Source organism: Gallinula chloropus, assembly GCF_964237585.1.
Source record: "Gallinula chloropus genome assembly, chromosome: 2".
In the NCBI taxonomy this organism is placed as follows: Eukaryota; Metazoa; Chordata; class Aves; order Gruiformes; family Rallidae; genus Gallinula; species Gallinula chloropus.
This window is the reverse complement of record NC_140086.1, coordinates 46483319-46503199: the sequence shown is the minus strand read 5'-3', so window position 1 is coordinate 46503199 and position 19881 is coordinate 46483319. Positions and strand designations below refer to the sequence as shown.

Below are 19881 nucleotides of genomic sequence, written 5' to 3'. Positions count from 1 at the left end.
CTCAGATCTTAAGTCAGTATGTTAAATGCCATGGTTTCATTTCTTAAACTGTTAATTGCTAGTGTCTGCCACAGTGACACAGGGGAAAGCAGTGCAATATGAGACACAAAGAGAAAGAAAAAATGTATTGTGGTACATTTACACAGCCTCTTATCAAATTAGATACTGTATATAGTGGACTAAAATTACAGACTTTGGTAATGGAATAATTGAAAAAGAACATTAAAACCAGAGCCATAGGAGAAAGAATGTAAATGTATTTATTCTCAAGCCTCCCACAAGACAATTGAAGGCAGTACTGAGAAATTTTGAGCATCTTTTTCCTTGCTGTAGACCAGTTTTTAACTTAGTGCCTGGCAAGTATTTTCCTGGTAGTTCGGATTATTTTTTTTTTTCTCTTTCTGGTTAATTTACCAAAAGAATTTTTAAAACAAATAAAACTGGTAGATAAAATCATGTTTTTCTCTCCAGCGGTCAAAGTTTCCAGTTTACATATCAAGCACTGGGGCCTCTATTTAAAAGTCTCTTATTTTAAAATTTATTTTTAAAAATGGACAGTCTCAAACTGACAACCCATTTACCTTCTTATCAGTGTTCTTACAGCTGACCGTCTGGCAAGAAAATCAAGAGACTATTGGTCAAATTTAATCATTCTACACTAGTAAAAGCAATGCATTTCCTTTTAATTTTTACTTCTGAAAGCGATCACGTTACATATACATTGCAGGTGGCATTTCAAAGGCCCTTCGCTACGTAATTGGGCACTTTCACTGTGCAAGCAAACCGGTCACAAAAAAAGCTGTTGTCACATGTCTTTTACAGGTGTCCTTCTGTCTGTCGTCCTCTCAGTGTTGTGTGGTTTTGTCAAGGATACCATATTTTAATGTGAGTTTGGAAGATAGGAATCTCCATTCTAGAAGATTAATGACAGCGTTTGGCCTCTAAGCATGATAGTTTGAGGATTTGCTGTCTGGTGGAAAGTGAAATAGCCCCAAATCCTCAATCTGCAAAGGTGTTAGTAGAGAAAGAACTGCATCCCTTTTCTTGCTATCTACTCTTTCTTTGTGCCTAAAGAGCAGCGTCCCAAATACAGAGTAATGGAAGCAACTGAACTGATACTCTTCCTTGCTGTGGCAAGTGGAAAATCCCAGTGTAGTGCTCAAGGATCTTGGGAGAAGGAGAGAGAATCCCAGTCAGGGGGCTCTGGTGGAAGTTTCCAGTGTTGGTCACTTCTTCCAGTTTTATTTCTGCTGTTAAAATCAAATCAGGCATCAGGCAAGCAAAAATAGTGTCAAAATATTCTTGGGCTTAGCTGCCCATCTCTGAGGGTTCAGTTTGGTTGGTTTATATTTTCCTTTCTTGTTTGGCCTGAGAATTCCTGCTCCTGCTCCTCTGGCTGTGCACTGCTGCCTTCCCCAGAGAAAGCTGCATTTCTGTGTTGTCATGATGTGGATATAGTATGTGAAGTACCATAATGAATGGCACTATAAAAATGTAATAGAGTTATGCTATTTGTGTATATATAGTGATCTGTGAAATAAATTACTAATGAAGTGCAGTCTCATTTAAGCTTTATTACTGCTCCACATAGAAAAACCCTGTGATGAATGATCCTTTGTCATTTCTGTCATAAACACCATTTTTCTGGGCGGTATAACTCCTCCTCTTTAAATCGTACTGAGCTGAAACTTGTCATGCATATGTCAGTTTGAATAAGCATTTTTAGAAACCATTAGTTAAGGGAGTTGAGGTTTTCTTTTTTGTGAGTGTGCAAGTGTTTATTATAAATAAATGACTTCTCTCTCAACCCCAGTTAAGTCTAATAAGTTCAGAAAAAATTCAGGGCCAAGTCAGGAGCTTCATGGAACATGTCTTCAGGTTTTTTCTTTTGCTTTCAAGTTTTGTGGTTGCTATCAGAGAGCCCCTTGTGGAACAAGAGCCCTGGGAGTCCACGGAACAAAGGGCCTCAGAAATATGTCCCACAATGGAAGAAGTTGAGAACAGCTCTGCTGATGCTGTTGCTGTCATTTTTCCTACTCCAGATAGATTTTTTGACAAAGTGGAAGTGTGGAATCATTGCTTTATTTTTTTTTTCCCTTAGGAAAAGATAAATTGTGTCATCAGTTATTCACACTTGAAATTGATGTCAGCTTGTGTGTTAGTTTAAATTTTATTCTGGTAGCAATGAGGCCTGTGTGCAATTTTCTCCGTTCAAAATGCCCATAAAAGAAATCGGAGCGAGTTGGCAGTTATGGCAGATATGTTTTATCAAGGATTTAATTTGCTTTCGTTTGGGTTCAGAGTGAAATAGTGTGCAGACATTAGTCAAAGAAGCAGCCATGACCCAGGCTTGAGTGTTTAGCAGACTGCTCAAAAACGTTGCATCACTGCATACTGGGGACCTCGCGCCTGAAATTCAAACATCCAGATTTTCAGCAGTTTGTTAATCTATATGGACTCAGAGGCTCAAAAACAAAGCTTAGCTCATATAGAAGCCTGTTGGGTCACCCCCTGAGAGACCTAGATGACTGAGCTGACAGTAAAGAAACTGGGGAGGTATAGAAACTATATAGAAAGCAAAGTATCTGCACAAAAGATTTCAGTTGTCACAAATCCCAGTGAAGTATTTTTCTTTTCATCTCTAATTATAACAGTCTACATCTGAAGAACAATGGCATTTTCATCAAATACTTGCTTATAATATTAATGCATCAAGTTGATAATTGCGCGTAACAGAAGCCTTCCTGACCACCTCTCAGCAAATCATCTTCAAAGCAGGAAGTTGTTGTCTGTATCTAGATTACTACACTGCCTCAGTGCCTCTTTAAATATTAATTAAGCAGTGTATGTTGTGCAAGGATGATTAGCAGGTCTGTGTGACATGTTGCTGAAAAGGAGTGGCAGCTGGCAGTATCCTGCCTGCATCAGCTTTCCTTGCTGCTGCTACTGGGGAGTCAGATTCCTGCTAGTAACACCAGGGTATGGGCAAAGTGAAGAGAAATACACCCCTGTGGTAAGCTTCCAAGAAGAGAAGTGCTGCCTCATCTGAGTAGTACTGTAAAGCGGAAGTGATTTTACTCATCCTTAGAGAGCTAAACAAAGTGGTTTTTCCTAAATGCTCTGAAAAAAAGTCTGTCTTTCCAAACTCTACAAATGCTTAACTACTCTGATTTTCAAGAACTTAACTCCCTGTCCTGTGTTTTCTCTTTTGGTAATACTGTGTTCTGCTGAGCCTCTTGTGGTTTGCACCTGTCCTGCCCTTTCACATGGGATGGGAGTTTTCTCCTACAAAAACCCCCATAAAGGATCTCAAAGCCTTCTCAGACCCATGTGTCAGGATGCAGTGCCATTTTATCTGCCCAAACCTGCTCATGAAGAGCACTTAAAACATTAGAGAATAATATAGTTAAAAATTATGTCTTTTTTTAGCTGTACTTGTTTTATGAAAGACATGTAGTGCGCTCTTCTATTCTGATTCAATCCACAGTTTATAGTCAGGGGGAGTTACTTAAATTCAAAATCTTAAATATTCTTAAGGAAATGGTTAAGCCATGTAGTATTGCAGAAATGCCTGTGAATATTTCAGGCTTATAGTAAGCCAGTCTACTAAAAAGAAAAACGTGAAATACAAATCAAAAGACTCTAAAATGGGTCAAAACCCACCTTAATCTCTTCTTTAAAAATTTCTGAATCAGTGAAGCCCAAATTAATAAGTGTCTCTTGGGTCAGTGCCAGTACTGTTGTTATATAATAACAGTACAGCATCCTGTCATGTTAAGGTCAGCACAGGTCCTGTGTTTCTGTCTTGATCTACTCAATTTAGGTTGATGCTGGCACTTCCAGGTTGATTGTATCACCTTGCACTGGGAAGACACAGGTTGATGTCAGTGGTTTTTGCTGTTTAGTTTAAAATAGTTAGAACTAATTTCGGGGAGGTTGCCTACAGAATTCCATTCCAAAACATCTGTGCTTTCTTGTCATATGACTCAGCTCAATATCTGTTCTTGCCATTTGAGCAATGATAACAAAAGGTAACTATTGCTTTTGATGCACACAAATTGCTCCTACTCCCAAGCACGTCAGTTTGGGTTCTGCAGTGGAGAGCAGATAATGAATACACAAAATCCTTATGCTTGTAAAAGACAAGGAGAGAGGTGTGGTGTCTGCCATTCTGACACTTAGTGTGTATTTCATTCTATTGTTATTGTATTATGCTATTACAGTAGTAGAAATACTATTTAGTACATGTCTTACAGCATGTATTTTTATATTAAAAGAGAGTAAGTGAAGCTTTGTTTTCACAGTTCCTTCCTTGTGTCAGTGCAACTTGCTTTCTTAACTTCATCAGTACTTGAAGATTGTATTTGCCACTGGATTTTTCCAGCGTTTTCTGTAAAAGACATCACACTGCAGAAATTAGTCCTGTGTGTATTATTTGCTCCTAAGTTTGTTTTACCTTTCTCTCCACTGTATTAGCTGCTTTCTCTGCTAATATTGCAACCTTTTAGCTGTCCTTTTCAATTATCTATCATCAGTAGTTTTCAGATATTTATTATTATGTTCCTGTAAATGTTTGAGTTTTACACTGAAATAGTTTTGTGGTTATGACAAAAGCACTTAGTTCAGAGTAAAGCATTTGTGTTAGAAGGTTAAATGTAACATATGTTTTCTGCACCTAAGCGTATTCAAAAAGCTGTTAAATTGGCACCCCTGTGTGTGTAGTAATTGAAGGTCATTTTATGTCACATTTCCCCCTTTAACTGACATTTTTGCTTTGGTTTTATTGGTTAATGTGGGTAGCATGGCGTAGTTGTAATGTGCTTTTATTTGCACAGCTTTATTAGGGTAGTTGTAATATAGGCATCTTATAGACTTAGATGGATGAAGAAATTCCAGAGCATTTAAGCTGCTTTTTCAATAAGATTTGGGGGCTCTGATTCCTGAGTTCAGGCAGCCAGGGGTGTTCAGAGAGGTTACTACCCTGGACGGCCCCCTCTGTCCTTGTGCTGCAAGTTAATACCACAGCTGGACGGGTGGTGTATCTGCACATCTCAGTCACGTATTAACAACAAACATCAGTTTCACTTTATATTAGTTGAAGGCTGAAGGATTTTGCTTCAGAAATCCCCGTTGGCTTTAGCTGCAGGAATAGTCTTTTAGCTTCCCTCGTGCAGTGCGGTAAGGCTCACTGCAATCATGTTGTAATCTGGCTGCTCTGATTGATGTGGTAATGGAATTCTTGTTTGCTTGTTTGCAGTAATCCTTAGAGGTCCTCCACAGCATCAGTATTTCTACGTGCATGAGTAGGAAGCTTTACATTTTTGATTAAGTGTCATGTTTTTGTATTTCTGCAGGCTTGGTCACTGTATTTCAGAAGCGCGAGTAAGCGTTTCCCACCATGCCACATCCATGTTGTGGAAGTCCTTGTTTCATTTCTAAAGCCCTAGCTACAAGCTCTTGTCACACTTGAAGCATGTCTCACCTTTATGAACAAGTTTTGCGGAGGTGTAAGCAGAACTACTGCAATTGCTTTTGTCTGTACCAAGGCTCAGGTCAGGTAGAACATCTAGTAGGACACAGCCGTGCTGAGAGCTAAAAATACAAGATCCACAGCTGCCTCTACAGCATCCTTTCCCTAAGTCCTTCTGGTGTGTTGAGGGACCCTGCACTCAGTTCTTCTGATGTAAACTAGTGAAGCTTTTGTTCCCCTCTCCTTCCCACCAAACACATTTTATAAAGTACAGTGCACAGCTGTTATTGTTTAGTAAAAGGAGGACCTTGTACCCAGTACCAGTTCCATTTACATTTGAACAGAATTATTAGCACTTAAAAAGAGAAAAGAATTGATAAAAGGCTTCCCTTCCAGTGGGAAAGTACTTGCACAAGTGCCTTTTTAAAAGACTTCGTGCTAGGACCTGTGTTACGAGACTATAACTAATCTATAGACGTAAATGGTAACATACATGGACACCAGGGACAGGCGTGCTTCAGATTAGGTGGCTGTGGAGGGCGCATTACACCACTGCAGTGTGTAGTGTTTCAGCTGTTTCTTTCTTGCTAAATGCTGATGATTAAGTAATGTGAGTTGGTCTGCAGTGCCTCCAGCGTTGCCACTGTAGGGCTGCACTGGAATTAGATGGAGATTGCAACATTCCTTAGGGTTCTCCACCTGAAGTCAGCCAAGGACTTGAAACAAGATATTGGATGCAAGTGCTGTGAAAAAACAAGCAAGCAGAAGCGATCCATCCATGCTTCTGCTGCAGTCTCTCTCCTTCTCTTCACCCCTTCTTTCTCCTTCTCTTTCTCCCGCTCTCCCCCTCCTCCTCTCTCTCTCTCTCCCTCCTCCCCACTTTCTTTTCAGTATGTATGTGCTGCTTAAATAAAAATGAGGAAAGGACATTGAGGGTTTTCCTAATTATTTCAGAACATTGCTAATCTTTGAATTATTTAAACTTAAATTTCCTTTACCTTGTTAAGGATATGTTAAGGATATGCATTTTTTCCCCCCACACAGGAGGGCAATATTTTCTAGTGCCCAGAGAAAAGGGTTTGGGTGCAGGGTTTTCATTTATGACACTGGCTAATTTTAGATGTTTACATGTAACATCCCTGCACCTTCTTCTTCTTGGGGTCAAAAACATATGCCTTTTATTTTTATCAAAAGGTAGACCATGGCTGCTTACATTTCTTTTTCTATGCCTTCCCCAACATATCTGTACCTTGCCCAACATATGAGCATTGTTGGATGATTTAATAACGTTTTACTTTCTGAAAGTCTCCAAGGATCTTTTTAAAATAACTTTCATACATGCTTGCCTTAATCACAATCTATGTATGTTTTTCTATTTTACCTTTTTTTTCTGGGCATATGTGCCTCTTCTAATACCTTTTTAAATACTTGGTGTTTGTTGGGTGTTCTGACATGGTTCAGATCGGTGCTTGTATCATGGATATAATAGAAAAATAAATTCTAATTGTAATTTCTCTAACTTGAAGGCAGTTATAAGGTACTGTTTGCTGCATATTCTAGTTTTCCTTATATCTTACTTGGTTTTTGCTTCATTTTTAAAGCATGCTTTATCTTTTTCATTTTGCCAGATTTATTATTCTCCTTAAATTCTTCATTTAATTTCTTGCATCTGAGTGCAACCAGATTGGATTCTATTGTCTTCTTTGACACTACAGTGTATTGGAATGAATATAGCTATCCCACTTGTCTTCTTGATTTAGACAAGGTCTAAATTAACAAGTCACATTTCATTTTGAAAACATATGTTTGCAATTCTTCAGTCTTACTCGGCATATTTCCCACTTTAGTGAAGATGGAAAAGGTCTTTGTTTCTTTCTTTAAAAGACTCTTCTTCCTTTTCTCCTCTTGTCTGAAACGATTATTCCTATAGTAGTAGATATTTTCTTTTTCATCCTTTGATGTTTTACTTCTAAGTTTAGTCTGGTTATTTTTTAAATTACTTTCACCATCTGTCTTCTGAATCTGTCTTTCCATTTTGTATTCGAGGACAAACTGTGTATGTTATGTCGACGATGAGTTGGAAGTGACAAGTTTTTCTTACAAGGATTGATAACTTCATGATCTGGACTAAATAAATTTAGCCATATTCTGAGTCAGGTTATACTCTACTGCAGAAAGGTGAGACCCATGGAAGAGAGGATACAGAGCGAAGGCTGGCACTCAAGTTGTATTACGTCATAGTTGCTGTGAGAGACATAGTGTAAGCTGGTATTTTTCAATGACACCTACCCAAAACATCAAGCAGGGGTGGCTGCGTTTGTTATTCTGGGAGCAGATCCATGTCCTGTTGTCTGCTTTTATTAGATGTATCTGTCTTATGATTCATGTACTTCTCAGCTTTACTATCACCGTTTTGTGGTCACAACAGCAAAAGTCCTAATAGCTGCATCCTGTCAGAAGCAGGTTTCTTATGCTCCTGTTTTCCTAGTTTAAACTCAGAAACTCTTCCATTGTTGGCTTTAAATACAAGGAAACTGTATTAAGAAAGGACAGATTTTTCTTCAAAGTTGTAGCACTGTGTGTAAATTTGTGCATGTATTTTTGTGTTTCAGATGAGCTTCTCTCTAAGTGTTCCTTATCTTCAGGCAAAGAAGCAGTTGCTATCCTTTTGTCTCTGTGGGTTTTGGCAAGCGCTGTCTGTTTTTTTAAAAAATGTTCTGTAGCTTCCAACTGCATTACTTCTTCCACATTCCTACCATCTGTGTCCTCAAGACCTGAAATCATCAACGTTTTGTATTAAACTTGGTGATTACCAACTCCTTTGCTATTCATTCCACTCCCTTTTTTTGCTCCTCTACAGTGTTATCCTGTGCCTTTCTCTGCACATGTTTCTCTTTCCCTTTTTTATGTATACCAAAACCATTGATGAAAGTTTGCTTCTTTTGAGAAAAGACAGACAGAGATGACAGGAGGAGTGGTTGCCCTCAAGAGGAGCAGCATATGTGTATGGAGCTCTTCTATAGGGTGGATTACAGTCTGGTATAGATCTTAGGGGTCAAGCTCAGAGGAGAGGTGAGTGGGATGACATCACTGTGATGGGAGTTTGCTAGATCATCTGATCTAACTCGTAAGGCCACACCTAGATGCTTTGTTCAATTCTGGGCTTCCCAGTTGAAAGCCACGGAGGTGCTGGAGACTATAGTGAAGAGACACTGAGAGGATTAAGTGACTGGAGCATCTCTCATATGAGGAAAGGCCTTTGAGAGATGGGACTTAGCCTAGAGAAGAGAAAGACTGGGACAATCTTACCAATGTATATAAATACGTGAAGGACAGGTGTGACAGGACCAGTGGCAGTGGGCACAAACCAAGAGACAGGATGTGTCCAGACACACCATATGTTCCATATGAACATAAAGTAAAACTTTTTTTATAGTGAGGGCACAGATTGGCTAGAGAAGTTGTGGATTTTTTCCATCCTACCCAGACATAGTTTGCAAGGGCATATTTGCCCTACCATCTTTTCTGTAAAGAATTTACAGAAGTCTTAATTTCTTCAGTCAAGCATACACAGCTAGTAATCTAATAATTTATTAAAGGCCAAAAGTTTTAATTTTTCTGTTCACTGTGTGGCAGCTTGTGTTGAAGATGGTTTTGTTTGCTGTTACCAACTTCCTTGTTGGGGCTGCTTGTACATGTTTTGTTTCAGGGCCTGGTCGCGCCACATGTTTATCCCCGTAGAGTTCCTTTTCTGCATCTCCAAACTCTGCTTCCCTGCCAGTTCTAAGGGAAATAGGAGTTATCAGTCACACCTACAGGTACTTGCTGTGGATTCTTGAACTTTGTCTTTTGGTGACTGTTTCCATACCCAAAAGTTCAGAGGTAATCTGGGAGTTCTATAGTAAGGCAGCCTGAACACTGAAGCTAAACAGTGGCAGTGGGGCTGTAGTGTAGAAAAGCATACACTGTTATGCCCTGGAAATAACGGTGTGGGTTATTCCATTGCTAGTTTCTCAATCAAATTTCAAAAGAAGCTGTGGTCATGATTGTGGACAGCGCAGCAGAAACACCTATTCAGTCAGCCTTTAAGCAGCAACAACAAGTTGTCCTAAAGAAATTACCCTTTCATTAAATAAATAGTATTAAGTCATTTTCCTGAATATTAAGCATGGCCCGTTCACAAACTGTGGAAAGAATCCAGAGAAGGGCACCAAAATTTACATGAAAAAAAAAAAAAATTCTATAAATTACAGGATTTGGCCTTTTTAATGTACCAGAACAAAATGAAATACAGAGTGGCAACTTCTAATAGCAATCAGGTGCTGTATTTTATGCAGTAGGCAACTCGCCCATGGAAGTCTTTTGCATACTGAAAGTTAGAGCATTGATTACTGGCAGAGTTCAACTGATATAAATAGGAGATGGTGAATACATATATATGAGTCGTAGCCACAGTTATATCAAATGGACTGAAATATTTATGATAAATAAAAATCCCCTTTTTTCAGTCTTATGCCAGCTAAACTAAATAGAAATCTTTTATTTGACAGCTTTCCTAGTAATTGGCTATTATGTAATGTTTCACAGGCGCTATCAACATGATCTACTCCTTGCAATTATCAAGGGTTAGTTCAACCTCTGATTTTATCTGTTGCTGTTACCATATGGTACCACTCACATATTACTGACTGCTGAAAAATATAGTATCTTTGTTTAACACTGAGCTGCGTAGCAGAAACACTATCACCAGAAATGCAGCCACTGTTTAAAATAACTTCCAGATTTTTTTGTGACAACTGCAGCTGCTTTTCTTTTTCTCACCCAAGCCATTCACACTCGCTCTCTATTATAGACTTGCCAACTGTTAGAGCATCCTTTTAGTTTGGTCCCATTTATCACAATTTCTTTCAACGGTAGTTTTATAAGTGGAAAAAATACTTTTATATAGGTAATCCCATATTTGGGCAGTCAGCAGTATTCTGTAGGTAATGGAGAAACATCCTCCATTATTTTCATACTAGAAATATATGCAAGTTGACTTCAAAGTAATTTTGAGAGGGGCAAAAGTTAAGTTTTATAATTGTCAACTGTTACTTGACAGGGAGAGCGCTAGCTATGGAGAGTTCCTTGACATAATTGGTTCCCAGATCATTAGCCAAAGTAATGAACAGGAGAATCATTGTTTTACATTATAGAATTTAAGGTTATATAAGTGCAAGCAGATCTTGGTAGAGTTTCTGAAGAATGTGTCAGAAATTAAACAGTCCAGAGACTGACAAGAGCACCCACAGTAATAAGTTCTGTTCCACTTTTTAGTGCTTTGTCCGTTTTGCAATGGTAACATTTATGGGTTTTTTTCTAGAAAACATTGCTAAGGATGAAACATATGGCCTTATAATACTATTCTCTGCAGCCATGCTGTATTTCCCAGTGATAAGTTCTGGCTGTTGGGCTTAATGAAAAGTCTGTTCTACAGGGATGCCACTCAGCCTCAAGAACAGAAAGTATCTAACTTGCTTTTGAATATGCCTCAAGCTATCAACTGCTAGAAAAGAAGTTGTTGACAAGTGAATAAGGTTCCTTCCAGCCATCATGAAGCACAGTTGTGGTGGCTGATACCACATGTTTGTGTTTCAAAAAGATGATTCCTGAAACTGAGTGTCCACAATAGAAGCAGAGCCAGAAGACAGTGCAATGCTCCGTGCTGTGACATCCATTTAAGATATTTTGGAACTGATTGCAATCTTCAATTTGAATACCATGCAGCAAAGCTGAGCCATTTTCTTAGGAAATCACAGTGTTTCTGAAGCTCATTCTGTCCAGATGAGTGGTTGTTTCAGATGTGAATTGTGAGCTGTGGTCAGTCATGCTAGGTTGCATAGAGTGATGCCACTGTAAGGGCATTAAGAGGCTAGAGGCCTTGGAGACAATGCAAGGAAGCACCTTTCTTAAAAAAAAAAGGCTGGCAATTGGTCAGAAGAGAAGTGCACACAAGAGTGCTTTTAGTTTTCCTTTTAATGATGATGTAATAGATGGCAATTAGATATACCATCCATTAGCTTTGTAAACTGTTAAACACTTGGATACTGATTTTTAAACACTTTTTTAGCATCATTTATATCTTAACATAGAAAATATGCAAAGAAAGGAGAATTTATTTAGTCTTCTCTACACTAAGGCAGAATTAAAAATGCCTGTTTCCCATCCCCCTGTTTCTTTTTCTTGAGAAACAGCCCTTGTTAATGGAGTCTTTGTAGATCTAGAACGTTAAATCTGTGCTGAGCCTCATTTTTCTCCTTTGAGCTTTGTACCAGTTCTGAGTTGCAACAGTTGAACGTGTTAGCCTGGCTCAAGTGACAAGTAACGCGAAGAAAAGCAGAACTGATTTTTGTGGTTTTATACAGTACTCTCATTCATAACTTCCACTGTTGCACTCACCTTTGCAACTTTATAGGAAGTTAGACACATTCAGTTTGTGACCAGCCCACGTGCTCTTAAGCCACAAATACTTCTCTGTAGATGCATTACATAGCCACTTAGTTTCCTCATTGTGTATTTCTACAAGTTATGTCTTAATACAAGAGTCTGAAACGTTGCATTTGCCACTGCTGCAAAGACCCTACTTGTCCCTATTGTTTCCAAAGTAATTCTCTACTCCTCCAAGAGAATTCTAAATGTCAGTCATAGATCTAGGTGTACTTGATCCCTCTCTCACTGATGTTCTACAAATTCTTTCCATTTCTCTATTATGTCCCTGAAATATCGCCTTCCAGTTGACAATAAACAAACAGATTTCCTAAGTAGAGAGTTCTGAGTAGCTCTGTAGCCACCTAATTACAATTTATATACCCTAGCTTTGCTTAAGAAAATGTCACATGACACGGCATTGTTAAAATCAAGACATAAAACTTGTGCTGTGTCTCTTCTACACAAAGCCCTTTATGCTGTCAGAAATAAAACAGACTGACTTGACGTGACCTATTCTTGACAAATCTGTGTTGGCTGTTGCTCAACTCCTTGTTAACGTCCAGGCAGTTGTGGATTGTGTGATATCTTGTGCTTTAATCATTGCACATAGTCTCCAGAGCTTGAAGGCAGGGGGAGCAAGCAAGATATTTAAACATTCCTGTGTCAATTGAGATGCGCTGCAGTGTGTAGTCGAGTATCCAGCTTCTTCCTCAGAAGGTTACAGGTCACCTGTGGGTTCTGGGTTGTATCTGCCTAGAATGTTTCCATATGAATATCTTAGGACACCCCAGGGAATCTCAAAGAAGAATAGGTTGTCTGTGTGTAACCCGTAAAATTCTTCTGAAGCAGGATTAGTCTGTAAGTCCTTAGCTGTGCTTTTCCTCTTCTTTGGACACAGGTGATCTATATGTGCTGTATACCTAGAGCTGGCACGTATCATTTTGCTGTAATCCTCTTCACTGCTCTGAAATCTGTCTTTTAACAGTTCTGATTCATAACTGGGCATTTAACTGGGCTACTCTGTGAAACCCAGAATATTTGTATGTATTTAAATAACATTTATTCAGTGCCTTGCTTGTTCAAGGTGAGAGCTTACTCTTTTTGCCTTTTGTTGCTGGCATTAATTGTATTAAGCAGGTATGTGGTGAGGATGGATACAAAAAAGGTAGCATGAGCATTAGCTTTGTCTCTGTATCCCTCTAGCTTTCCCCATGTATTGCACAGCACACTGACATTTTATTTCATCATCTTCTTGCTCCTAATGTACTTACAGAATTATTTCTTCTGGAGTTTGATGTGTCTCTTTACCAACTGTGCCTAATTTTGGCCCATTATACCACGTTCTGCTGTGGTATTCTTGCTTAGTAAATTGACCTCATTTCCATTCTCTGCATGCTGTGAGATCAACAGTGAGTCCCTAACTAAGACAATGTGGTCTCATTGTACAGTCCTCATTATTCCTTTGCAGGAGGCTTTGCACTTCTTGAGGTCAGTATTGTTTATTTAAAGAACTCTGAGGTTTCTTTAACTCCTTTTTCACTAGCACCATGTTCTTGGGGATTCTCCCAACTAATTCTTTGTTTATCAAAGTATGCCTACTTGAAATACTTTTTTTTTTGCCAATGCTGTTGCTGTTTCTTCTTTTTTTTTCCCAAACAAGCTTTAGTCTTTTATATTGCTATAACTCATACGAATTATCAGATCTCCATTTTGCCAGTTGAGTCAACTAAATCTTCCAAGTCCTCCTCTGTAGCTCTTGCATTAGTATACAGCCTTATCTCTGTCATCACACTGGCCCCTTCTTTAACCCTTCCATTTATAAATAAACTTGCTTTGGCAGTGGTCCACAGAACAGTATTTTATTTTTATTTGCCCATACTATTGGGCCACTATTTAAATGTATTTTCAAATTTTGGAGAAATTGTTGAGTTTGTATCTACAGCATGTTCCTTTCCTCCATAAGAGCTGTTTTCCATCTTTGCTTACTTATTGCCATATCTCTAAAACTTCTTGGGGCATCATCCCATGGGTGAAGATGCCAAAGCCATTCTATCTACAGAAGCTACCAAACTACAACTTCATTACTGGTATGTATCTGTTACTACTGATAAAAGCATCAACAGGACCCTGAGTTCTGTGATGGAATCTCCTAGTTGTTTCTGATCCATTCAGTCTCATTTCTGGCTGTATTCTTAGAGCGAAGATAGATGGACATCAAAGTTTAGTAATCAGTGAAATGGATAGAGTTTGCAGGCATCATACCAACCAAGACCTTCATGAAGTTCATCAGATGGTCACTTGTCCTCATTTCCCCTTCATTTCTCCCTTGGAATCCCTTTTGGAGGTGGTGAATCTCTTGGACACTAGGAGCACTGGCTTTTCTTAATCAGTTCTTGGAACTGGCTCCTCTTTTATCAGAACAGGTTCTAATTTTGTGATTCCCTTTCTCTGTATATAAATATTATATGAAGGTTTAGAGGGTTTACTGTAGAATCACAGAGTAGTTTGGGTTGGAAGGGACTCTAAATATCATCTAGTTCCAACCCTCTGCCATGGGCAGGGACACCCTCTACTAGACCAGGTTGCCCAAAGCCCCATCCAACCTGGCCTTGAACACTGCCAGGGAAGGGGAAGCCACAGTTTCTCTGGGCATACTCTGCAAGAGCCTCACCACCCTCACAGGGAAGAACTTCTTTCTAATACGTAATCTAAATCAGCCCTCCTTCAGTTTAAGGCCATTACCCCTTGTCCTGTCACTACGCTCCGTGATAAACAATCCCTCTCCATCTGTCCTGTAGGCATGGAGAGAGCTTTTTGTTCTCTGATGGTGTGCTTCTGGGCACTGTGCTGTTACATCTCAATTTCAAACTTGCTGGTCAGTCACACAGGTAAACGAGTTATTGGTGCCTGAGAATGCCTACTTAAAATATACATGTACCCACTTTAAATATGCAGTTTCAAGAGGAATAGGTGTAGTCTTTGGTGTCCAGTGCAGCGGATGTGGGTTTATAGTCTGTTCTGTCAGTGCTCAGGAGCATGTGGAGCACATTTGTGGCTGCTTGTGCCTGGGACACTTTGTCCAATTGTATCCAGAGAGTTTGCATCTACTTCTGCTCTGTGTGACAAAGGGTGTCTTTTTATAACTGTTCAGTAGCCAGTGACAAGGTAGCTGGCCTTCAGAAATGCACTGCCTCGTCCTTTAGGTTGTGCTCTGTAATGTGGTCAGTGCTCTTCTTGTTACACCTTTCTGTTCGTGCAGCGTGTTACCTCTGTATGCCTCTCTGTAGCTTTCCCATATCCAGTTCCTGAGCTGTTTGGTGCAGAGGATAGGATTCTCCTCCAAATGAATTTCTGAACTTGTGTGTCTGCAAGTGTCTAAATCCCATTACAGATGATGCAGATTGAGTCAATACATGAACAAAGAGCCTGAAGAGCTATTTGACTTGCTGTAAGGTAGGTGCTGACTTGCTGGTCAGCTAAATAATCCTCTTGGCTCCATTGACTGCAGCAGCTAGACATGCATTGACTATAATAGGAGATTGGAAACCGAGGCCATGTCTAGACTTTGACATTAGTTGTTTTAACCTTAAACTGAATTCCAGCCAGGAATGCTGCCACCATCCCTTTCTATATTGGGTCTGGCTGGGATGGAGCTGGCTTTCCCCAGAGCAGCCCTCTCAGTGCTGTGCTGTGTGTCGGTAGCCAGCGAGGTGTTGGTACCACACTGGTGTAGAAGGTTGTGCACATTGAGAGGTGTATTGTGCTGTTGCAATCTATTCTAAAGCTTACTATCACATTTTAGTAGATTTGATAGGAATTATTAATCCTTCAGGTATTTTATGGAACCAGCAAACCTCTGGTACACTACATATGTATTTATTGGTGTTCTCTCAGGATTTAAATTGTGAGGGGATGTTTCATGCTGGCTAACTTAGGTAGAAAATGCAAAAGCCCTAGTTAAGGATCTTTTCTTCTGTATTCTTTCTTTACTGCTAGTGGAAACAGCGGGCTTCTGGAGTGATGACACAGAGCACCTAAATTAAGTCTTTATTTCTGTGTACTTGGACTTTCATCTTAATATAAGAGTTTTGGGTGGGGAAATACCGGTGTTCCCTGTCACTGTGAACTTCTGCTCTTTGCTCATCAAGATTGAAATGAGACGGGCATGTTGTTTAGCCACTTCTCCAAAGTGTTTGTCTTCGGAAAGTCAGACACTATGGTTGCCACATCTTCAGATCCTACATTTGCACTACACATTCACTGCAGGTCAGTTTGATGCTGGTGCCCACTACTGGAGAATCACGTTTGTTCCATGTTACAGAACAGCAGTAGTTTCTCTCCACATACATAAATAGAATGTAATTAGAAATAAAATGCAATTTTTCCTGTGTTTGATATAAATTATGCTGAATTCTTCATTTTTAATATTTTGGAGGCTTTCATGCAAAAGTGCTAGAATTTATTTTCTCTTACCTTCCATCCTATGCATGTAACTCTTTTACATACCTCTGGGAAAATCTGTGAATGATAGGGCTGTTCTTCCCCCAAGATAAAATATAAAACCACAAAAGAAGGTTAGTAGCAGTTTGTAGAAAGTGTCTAATTACTTGGGCACTTAATTTGGACGAGCCTTCACTTCTCTTGATGATTTTTTGTATTGTGAGATATTACGGTCAAATCGTGTGATATTACACTTCACAGGAACTATATATAGTGCATCATTAGTAGTTTTATAAGTACACTGGGAGAATTTTGAATAATTTGAAAGTTAAAAATAGTAGATTTGCTAATTCCTGGTCTTCAAAAATTGCTGCCAATATTAGGATCCCTACTGGTACACACCTATGCAGTATTTGCTGTTTCCCTATTAAAGCACCAGTGTGCGTTTTTGGGCTGAGCTACAGAAATAACCTCTGCCTTCTTTCAGAAGAGACTTTTCAGGGGAACTTGGAGGAAAATGTTTGAAGTACTTGTTCATAGAAAGATTACTCAGTTCCTTTTGATAAGAGTGTTTGGCATTTGCTTTGTAATGCAAGCAGATACTGGGTTTTAGCAGATAGGGCTTTGGATTGGTGGAGGTTTTTTGTTTGCTTTCAATAAAACCAGGAACCTCTAAAAGCCGTGGTGAATTCTGCATAGAAGTATTAATTAGAAAACATTATTCTGCCAGTGTGCTTAATCAGAAAAACAGAAATTTAAAGCTCAACAAAATAAAACATAAACTTTCCAAGAAATGTTTGTTGCTCCAGCTCATTAACACACTGTCTCTGTTGGACAGCATTTTTAAAATACTATAAAAATTAATAGTGTAGTTAAGAACTGCTTTATTGGCATGTTTCTTCAAATTCTAATTTAAACCTAGTGGTTAATTGTGCTGTCTCTATCATCAGAGCATAGAGAAGCAAATACACTCTTTGTCTTCAAAATTTTCAATTTCCTCTTTAACTTTTTGACTTAGCTGGAAATGCATTCCCTGGGTGAGGTAAGACAAGATTTTAGTAGAAGCTGTTATCTAATACTGCAGGAGCAAAACCTCTTAGTACTTTCAGGTTTAAGAGAGTAGAAAAAATGTTAGCCTGATTCCACATGACTGGGGTATTGAGAAAAGGACTAAAACGTCTTTGTTAGTGGTGCTGTTCCTGATAAACTCTTCCTGGAAGACACAAAGTGTTCCATTGCTCAAACGTTTTTTCCCCTGTGTAGAAATCTTTAAATGAATCAAAAATAGCTAAACAATTGAACTTAGTTTAGTTTTTTAAAAGCTTCTTTTTCATGTAATTTCCTCATTTGATAGTGGATCTGCTTTCTGTTTAGTACTTTATTCTTCTTACAACATTTGTCTCATTCACTTTAGCTCTTTGAGCTTTAACTGACTGAATAAATTCTTCGTGTTCCATTTCCAGGACAGGTTTTGTTTGATCTCAGATTTCAGAGCAAGGTTGGCAAAGTCACTGGGGACCAGCCAACTCTTTATTTCCTGCATTTTTTTCCATTGGTAACTCTTACCTTAAATTATGTGTATCAAGTCTAGATAATGATGACTACTTTCATGCATTCCTCCATAGTGTTTTAGTCTGAAATCCTTCATGTCATGGTAAAATTGATGACTGGAAGCTTCTCCTCGAATTAATTAGTGCATTTCCATCTTCTGTATCATTATGTGCTCTTCTCTCTGTATTTTGGTTGTTCCAGCTGCTTAAAGCTTCTATGAGTTACATGATCTCATGAACATAGGTCTCGGGAAAGCTCCTCCTCTGCCAGTTCATCAAAGGCAGTGACTATCATGGGGTCAGCAATGATGACTTCTTGAGTTTGTTCCTCTTATTTTTTTTTAACCTAAACATCTGTAACATCATTATTTCAATCTTGTGAACATAGTTCCCCAATACTTTTAAGGTTTAACAGTTAATATCTAAAGTGGTCAGCACAGCCTGCATCTGTTTTCCAATGCAGTCCACAGATGATCTGTTGTTCTATTGCTGCTAGTTGGCCTTTTCTAATTTTTTTCCTTGGGTAACTCACTGCAATCTTCTCATTCTCCCTTTCTGTTATTCTTTTGGGTTGGTGTTTTTTTTTTAATCCTTTCAATTTTCCTACCATGGGTACTTACTACTTTGCATTTTTTCTGGTTGGCAGAACTAAAGAACTTTACCTATTACCATGTTAACGTTTACTTTCAGTTCTGAAGTTCCAGCCTGTCCTTTTCTCTCTGTGGTCTTGTTAACATTCAAATGTGGTTGGACCCCTTTCTGGCACTTAGTTTGGGGTTTGCAGTTTCTTTTCCACACCTTACAAAAAAATTCTGCGCCCAAAAACTTGTCACTTTTTTCCAAGTGTATTAGCCAATAAAATAAAAGTTGCACTAACTTGCTACAAAGCTGGCTTTTCTACTGTTGTTACAACTGGCTTACAGAGAAGCTAATACTGTTGTTCTTTTATTGACATAACAATCTAGCTTGGCAGTCTTCATAGTGCTCTTGATTTATGCAGCCCTGTGAAATGGCTCAATCACACTTGGCTACAGTTTCATGTTTTACGCAACCTGAAGGCAGACTGATGCTGAAAAGCTGTGTTCTCTTTCTGCTTCTTGCGGTACATTCCAGCTGTGCATGAGATCTGCTGATTGTATGACCTTAGGATAAGATGGATCATCTTGCAGAATTAACAGAAAATTATTGTCCACAAATCATTACTTGGCTATAAGGTGTCTTGATCTGGCCAGTGATAAGGCTACACTGTTGGCTGTCAGCTGAGCAATGGAGTTTCAGGAAGACTATGCCTTTCAGAGATAGTCTGCTGTTAGATGAGGTTAAATATGATAATAACCATTCATGTCTGTATTATTCTTTCCCAGTAAATAAACACTGTTGGGCTCTGGGATAAAATCTTGAATTGACAGAAGTTTGGAATAGAATTTACATTGACATGAGCAGATGCTACTATTTCATCTCCTTTTCTGTTCAAATTCAAGGTAGCTCCGGCGCCTTTCCTTGGAGAACAAAGAATTGTTTATTTAGTAACTTACAATTCTTTATAGCTTTTCATCTCACCTTTGGAGGAAATTGTGTAAGTGCTGGTTTTGACCATCTAGTGGTTTGCAAGTTCAGGTGTGTTGTGGCTGGAGGCTAGGTGCCCACCAGGGCTGCTCTGTCACTGCCTGTCCTCAGCTGGACAGGGGAGAGAAGATAGAACAAAGGGCCTGTGAGTTGAGATAAGGATAAGGAGAGATCATTCAGCAATTAACCATCACAGGTAAAAGGGACTTAACAACAAAAAATGAATCTACTCTATTACCCAATGAAAACAGAGTAGGATAATGAGAAAAAAAAACAAATCTTAAAACATCTCCCCCTGCCCCTCCCCTCTTCCCAGGCTCAACTTCACTCCCAATTTCTCTACCTCCTTCCCTGGAGCAACACAGGGGGACCAGGAATGGGGGTTGG

General features: G+C 39.0%; 1 protein-coding gene across 1 annotated transcript in view; it reads left to right on the top strand.

The window, feature by feature from the left end:
• The window catches only part of ASXL3 (ASXL transcriptional regulator 3), a gene marked incomplete at both ends in the record, with an annotated part of 128485 nt that overhangs the window by 90987 nt on the left and 17617 nt on the right, over positions 1-19881 (top strand). The gene's annotated exons all lie outside the window — the stretch shown is intronic.